The sequence below is a fragment of the Arachis stenosperma genome, chromosome 5 (assembly GCF_014773155.1).
Source record: "Arachis stenosperma cultivar V10309 chromosome 5, arast.V10309.gnm1.PFL2, whole genome shotgun sequence".
Classification (NCBI taxonomy): Eukaryota; Viridiplantae; Streptophyta; class Magnoliopsida; order Fabales; family Fabaceae; genus Arachis; species Arachis stenosperma.
The window spans coordinates 99,128,161-99,134,248 of record NC_080381.1 but is presented as its reverse complement, the minus strand read 5'-3'; the positions used below and the strand labels follow the sequence as shown (position 1 = coordinate 99,134,248).

Sequence of the window (6,088 nt, the reverse complement as noted above, 5' to 3'; positions counted from 1 at the left end):
AAAATTCGAAAAACAGAAGGATAAAGAACAAGGAAATCAAAGAACGGGTCCACCTTAGTGATGGCGGCTCTTTCTTCCTCTTGAAGATCCTATGGAGTGCTTGAGCTCCTCAATGTCTCTTCCTTGTCTTTGTTGCTCCTCCCTCATGATTCTTTGGTCTTCTCTAATTTCATGAAGGACGATGGAGTGTTCTTGATGCTCCACCCTTAGTTGTCCCATGTTGGAACTCAACTCTCCTAGGGAGGTGTTTAGTTGCTCCCAATAATTTTGTGGAGGAAAGTGCATCCCTTGAGGCATCTCAGGGATCTCATGATGAGAGGGGTCTCTTGTATGCTCCATCCTTTTCTTGGTGATGGGCTTGTCCTCATCAATGGGGGTATCTCCTTCTATGTCAACTCCTACTGAATAACAGAGGTGACAAATGAGATGAGGGAAGGCTAGCCTTGCCAAGGTGGAAGACTTGTCCGCCACTTTATAGAGTTCTTGGGCTATAACCTCATGAACTTCTACTTCTTCTCCAATCATGATGCTATGAATCATGATGGCTCGGTCTAGAGTAACTTCGGACCGGTTGCTAGTGGGAATGATTGAGCGTTGTATGAACTCTAACCATCCTCTAGCCACGGCCTTGAGGTCATGCCTTCTCAATTGAACCGGCTTTCCTCTTGAATCTTGCTTCCATTGTGTGCCCTCTTCACATATGATTGTGAGGACTTGGTCCAACCTTTGATCAAAGTTGACCCTTCTTGTATAAGGATGCTCATCTCCTTGCATCATAGGCAAGTTGAACGCCACCCTTACACTCTCCGAACTAAAATCCAAGTATTTCCCCCGAACCATAGTGAGATAATTCTTTGGATTCGGGTTCACACTTTGGTCATGGTTCTTTGTGATCCATGCATTGGCATAGAACTCTTGAACCATCAAGATTCCGACTTGTTGAATGGGGTTGGTGAGTACTTCCCAACCTCTTCTTCGGATCTCATGGCGGATCTCCGGATATTCACCCTTTTTGAGTGAAAAGGGGACCTCGGGGATCACCTTCTTCAAGGCCACAACTTCATAGAAGTGGACTTGATGCACCCTTGAGAGAAATCTATCCATCTCCCATGACTCAGAGGTGGAAGCTTTTGCCTTCCCTTTCCTCTTTCTAGAGGTTTCTCCGGCCTTGGATGCCATAATGGTTATGGAAAAATGAAAAAGCAACGCTTTTACCACACCAAACTTAAAATGTTTGCTCGTCCTCGAGCAAAAGAAGAAAAAAGATAGTAGAAGAAGAAGAAATGAAGAAGAGGGAGATGGTGGTGGGGTCGGCCAAAGAGGGGGGAAAGTGGTGTTTAGGTTGTGTGAAAATGAAGGGTTGAAGAAGGGTATATATAGGAGAGAGGGGGGGTAATGGTTCGGCCATTATGGGTGGGTTTGGGAGGGAAAGTGGTTTGAATTTGAAGGGTGAGGTTGGTGGGGATTTATGAAGGATGGATGTGAGTGGTGAAGAGAAAGATGGGATTTGATAGGTGAAGGGTTTTTGGGGAAGAGGTGTTGAGGTGATTGCTGAATGGGGGAAGAAGAGAGAGAGTGGTGGTGGGGTCCTGTGGGGTCCACAGATCCTGTGGTGTCAAGGAAAAGTCATCCCTGCACCAAGTGGTATCAAAATTCACGTTTTGAGCCATTTCTGGCGTTAAACGCCGGGCTGGTGCCCATTCCTGGCGTTTAACGCCAGGTTCTAGCCCTTTTCTGGCGTTTAACGCCAGTCTGGTGCCCCTTTCTGGCGTTAAACGCCCAGAATGGTGCCAGACTGGGCGTTAAACGCCCAACTGCTAGGCTTACTGGCGTTTAAACGCCAGCAGCATCTTCCTCCAGGGGTGCTATTTTTCTTCCTATTTTTCATTCTGTTTTTGCTTTTTTCATTGTTTTTGTGACTTCTTATGATCATCAACCTACAAAAAAGATAAAATAACAAAAGAAAATAGTTAACTATAAAACATTGGGTTGCCTCCCAACAAGCGCTTCTTTAATGTCATTAGCTTGACAGAGGACTCTCATGGAGCCTCAGAAATACTCAGAACCGTGTTGGAACCTCCCAACACCAAACTTAGAGTTTGAATGTGGGGGTTCAACACCAAACTTAGAGTTTGGTTGTGGCCTCCCAATACCAAACTTAGAGTTTGATTGTGGGGGCTCTGCTTGGCTCTGTTTTGAGGGAAGCTCTTCATGCTTCCTCTCCATGATGATAGAGGGATGTCCTTGGGCCTTAAACACAAAGGATTCTTCATTCACTTGAATGATTAACTCTCCTCTATCAACATCAATTACAGCCTTTGCTGTGGCTAGAAAGGGTCTGCCAAGGATGATGGATTCATTCATGCACTCCCCAGTCTCTAGGACTACGAAATCAGTAGGGATGTAATGGTCTTCAACTTTTACCAGAACATCCTCTACAAGTCCATAGGCTTGTTTTCTTGAGTTGTCTGCCATCTCTAGTGAGATTTTTGCAGCTTGCACCTCAAAGATCCCTAATTTCTCCATTACAGAGAGGGGCATGAGGTTTACACTTGACCCTAAGTCACACAAGGCCTTCTTGAAGGTCATGGTGCCTATGGTGCAAGGTATAGAAAACTTCCCAGGATCCTGCCTCTTTTGAGGCAGTTTCTGCCTAGACAAGTCATCCAGTTCTTTGGTGAGCAAGGGAAGTTCATCTTCCCAAGTCTCATTTCCAAATAACTTGTCATTTAGCTTCATGATTGCTCCAAGGTATTTAGCAACTTGCTCTTCAGTGACATACTCATCCTCTTCAGAGGAAGAATACTCATCAGAGCTCATGAAAGGCAGAAGTAAGTCCAATAGAATCTCTATGGTCTCATTTTGAGCCTCAGATTCCCATGGTTCCTCATTGGGGAACTTATTAGAGGCCAGTGGACGTCCATTGAGGTCTTCCTCAGTGGCGTCCTCTGCCTCCTCTTCCTTCCAGGGTTCGGCCATGTTGATGGCCTTGCACTCTCCCTTTGGATTTTCTTCTGTATTACTTGGGAGAGTACTAGGAGGGAGTTCAGTAACTTTCTTACTCAGCTGACCCACTTGTCCTTCCAAATTCCTAATGGAGGACCTTGTTTCAGTCATGAAACTTTGAGTGGTCTTTATTAGATCAGAGACCATTGTTGCTAAGTCAGAAGTACTCTGCTTAGAACTCTCTGTCTGTTGCTGAGAAGATGATGGAAAAGGCTTGCCATTGCTAAACCTGTTTCTTCCACCATTATTGTTGTTGAAACCTTGTTGAGGTCTCTCTTGATTCTTCCATGAGAAATTTGGGTGATTTCTCCATGAAGAGTTGTAGGTGTTTCCATAGGGTTCTCCTAGGTAATTCACCTCCTCCATTGAAGGATTCTCAGGATCATAAGCTTCTTCTTCAGATGAAGCTTCCTTAGTACTGCCGGGTGTATTTTGCATTCCAGACAGACTTTGAGAAATCATATTGACTTGTTGAGTCAATATCTTGTTATGAGCCAGTATGGCATTCAGAGTGTCAATCTCAAGAACTCCTTTCTTCTGACTAGTCCCATTGTTCACAGGATTCCTTTCAGAAGTGTACATGAATTGGTTATTTGCAACCATTTCAATTAGCTCTTGAGCCTCTGTAGGCGTCTTCTTCAGATGAAGAGATCCTCCAGCAGAGCTATCCAAAGACATCTTGGATAGTTCAGAGAGACCATCATAGAAAATACCTATGATGCTCCATTCAGAAAGCATGTCTGAGGGACATCTTCTGATTAATTGTTTGTATCTTTCCCAAGCTTCATAGAGGGATTCTCCATCCTTCTGTCTGAAGGTTTGGACTTCCACTCTAAGCTTACTCCATCTTTGAGGTGGAAAGAACTTTGCCAAGAAGGCATTGACTAGCTTTTCCCAAGAGTCCAGGCTTTCTTTAGGTTGAGAATCCAACCATATTCTAGCTCTGTCTCTTACAGCAAAAGGGAATAGCATCAGTCTGTAGACCTCAGGGTTAACCCCATTAGTCTTGACTGTGTCACAGATTTGCAAGAATTCAGCTAAGAACTGATGAGGATCTTCCATTGGAAGTCCATGGAACTTGCAATTCTGTTGCATTAGAGAAACTAATTGAGGCTTAAGCTCAAAGTTGTTTGCTCCAATGGCAGGGATAGAGATGCTTCTCCCATAGAAATCAGGAGTAGGTGCAGTGAAGTCACCCAGCACCTTCCTTGCATTGTTGGCATTGTTGTTGTTTTCGGCTGCCATGGGTTCTTCTTCCTTGAAGAATTCGGTCAGGTCCTCAACAGAGAGTTGTGCTTTAGCTTCTCTTAGCTTTCTCTTCAAGGTCCTTTCAGGTTCAGGGTCAGCTTCAACAAGAATGCCTTTGTCTCTGCTCCTGCTCATATGAAAGAGAAGAGAACAAGAGAAATGTGGAATCCTCTATGTCACAGTATAGAGATTCCTTGAAGTGTCAGAGGAAAAGAAAAATAGAAGAAAGAAGGTAGAAGAATTCGAACTTGATGAGATAGAGTTCGAATTGTGCATTAAGAAGGAGCAGTACTCCATAAATAGAAGGATGTGAGAAGGAGGGAAGGGGATTTTCGAAAATTAATTAAAAAGATGTCAAAAACATTTTAAAAATTGATTGATAATTTTCGAAAATTGAAAGTGGAAAAGAAATAAAGTGATTTTTGAAAAAGATTTTGAGATTAGAAGTTAAAAAGATTTGATTGAAAATTATTTTGAAAAAGATGTGGTTGAGAAGATATGATTGGTTTAAAAAAAATGTGATTGAGAAGATATGATTTGAAAACAATTTTTAAAAGATATGTTTTGAAAATTATTTTAAAAGATTTGATTTTGAAGATTAGTGACTTGCCTAACAAGAAAAGATATGATTCAAACATTAAACCTTTCTCAACAGAAAAGGTAACAAATTTGAGATGTTCAATCAAATCATTAATTGTTAGGAAGTATCTTTGAAAAAGGAAAGAAATTGATTTTGAAAACATTTGATTGAAAAGATATGATTTGAAAAAGATTTGATTTTGGAAAACTTTGAAAACTTGAAAAAAAAAATTGATTTTGAAAACAAAATCTTCCCCCTAGCACCATCCTGGCGTTAAACGCCCAGAATGGTATACATTCTGGCGTTTAACGCCCAAAATGCTACCTCTTTGGGCGTTAAACGCCCAACCAGGTACCCTGGCTGGCGTTTAAACGCCAGTCTGTCTTCTTCACTGGGCATTTTTGAATGCTCAGCTTTTTCTGTATAATTCCTCTGCAGTATGTTTTGAATCTTCAATTCTTTGTATCATTGACTTGAAAAGACACAAATTAAAAATATTTTTGGATTTTTAATAATCAAAATGCAACAAGAATCAAATAACAATGCATGCAAGACACCAAACTTAGCAGTTTGTATACTACTGACACTATATGAGACGCATAAACACTCAAGCCAAAAGAATTCAAAGATCAGAGTAAGAAATCATCAAGAATTTCTTGAAGATCCTTAAGACACATGAATGAATGCATGCAATTGACACCAAACTTAAGATGAGACACTAGACTTAAGCAAGAAACATCAAATATTTTTGGTTTTTATGATTTTGTAATTTTTTTTTTGTGTTTTTCGAAAATTAAGTGGAAAAAGGTATCAAAATTCTTAATGAGAATTCCAGGAATCAGTGCAATGCTAGTCTAAGACTCCGGTCCAGGAATTAGACATGGCTTCACAGCCAGCCAAGCTTTCAAAGAAAGCTTCGGTCCAAAACACTAGACATGACCAAAGGTCAGCCAAGCCTTAGCAGATCACTGCTCCAAAAGCAAAATTGATGAAAATCAACAAGCTTTTATGGTGATAAGTTGAAACCTCGGTCCAATCAGATTAGACATGGCTTCTCAGCCAGCCAGATTTCAACAAATCATCATGAAACTCTAGAATTCATCTTCAAGAATTTCGAAAAAAAATAAATACCTAATCTAAGCAACAAGATGAACCGTCAGTTGTCCAAACTGAACAATCCCCGGCATTGTTACCAAAAGCTTGCTCAAAACTTGAACAATCCCCGGCAACGGCGCCAAAAACTTGGTGTTGTTG

At 41.3% G+C, this 6,088-nt stretch overlaps 1 non-coding gene across 1 annotated transcript; it reads left to right on the top strand.

Moving 5' to 3' along the window:
- Nucleotides 1-3,738: 3,738 nt before the first annotated feature.
- LOC130984278 (small nucleolar RNA R71) lies at nt 3,739-3,846 on the top strand. The gene has a single exon (XR_009088222.1). It is a non-coding gene; the product is annotated as a small nucleolar RNA R71 (small nucleolar RNA).
- Nucleotides 3,847-6,088: the final 2,242 nt, after the last annotated feature.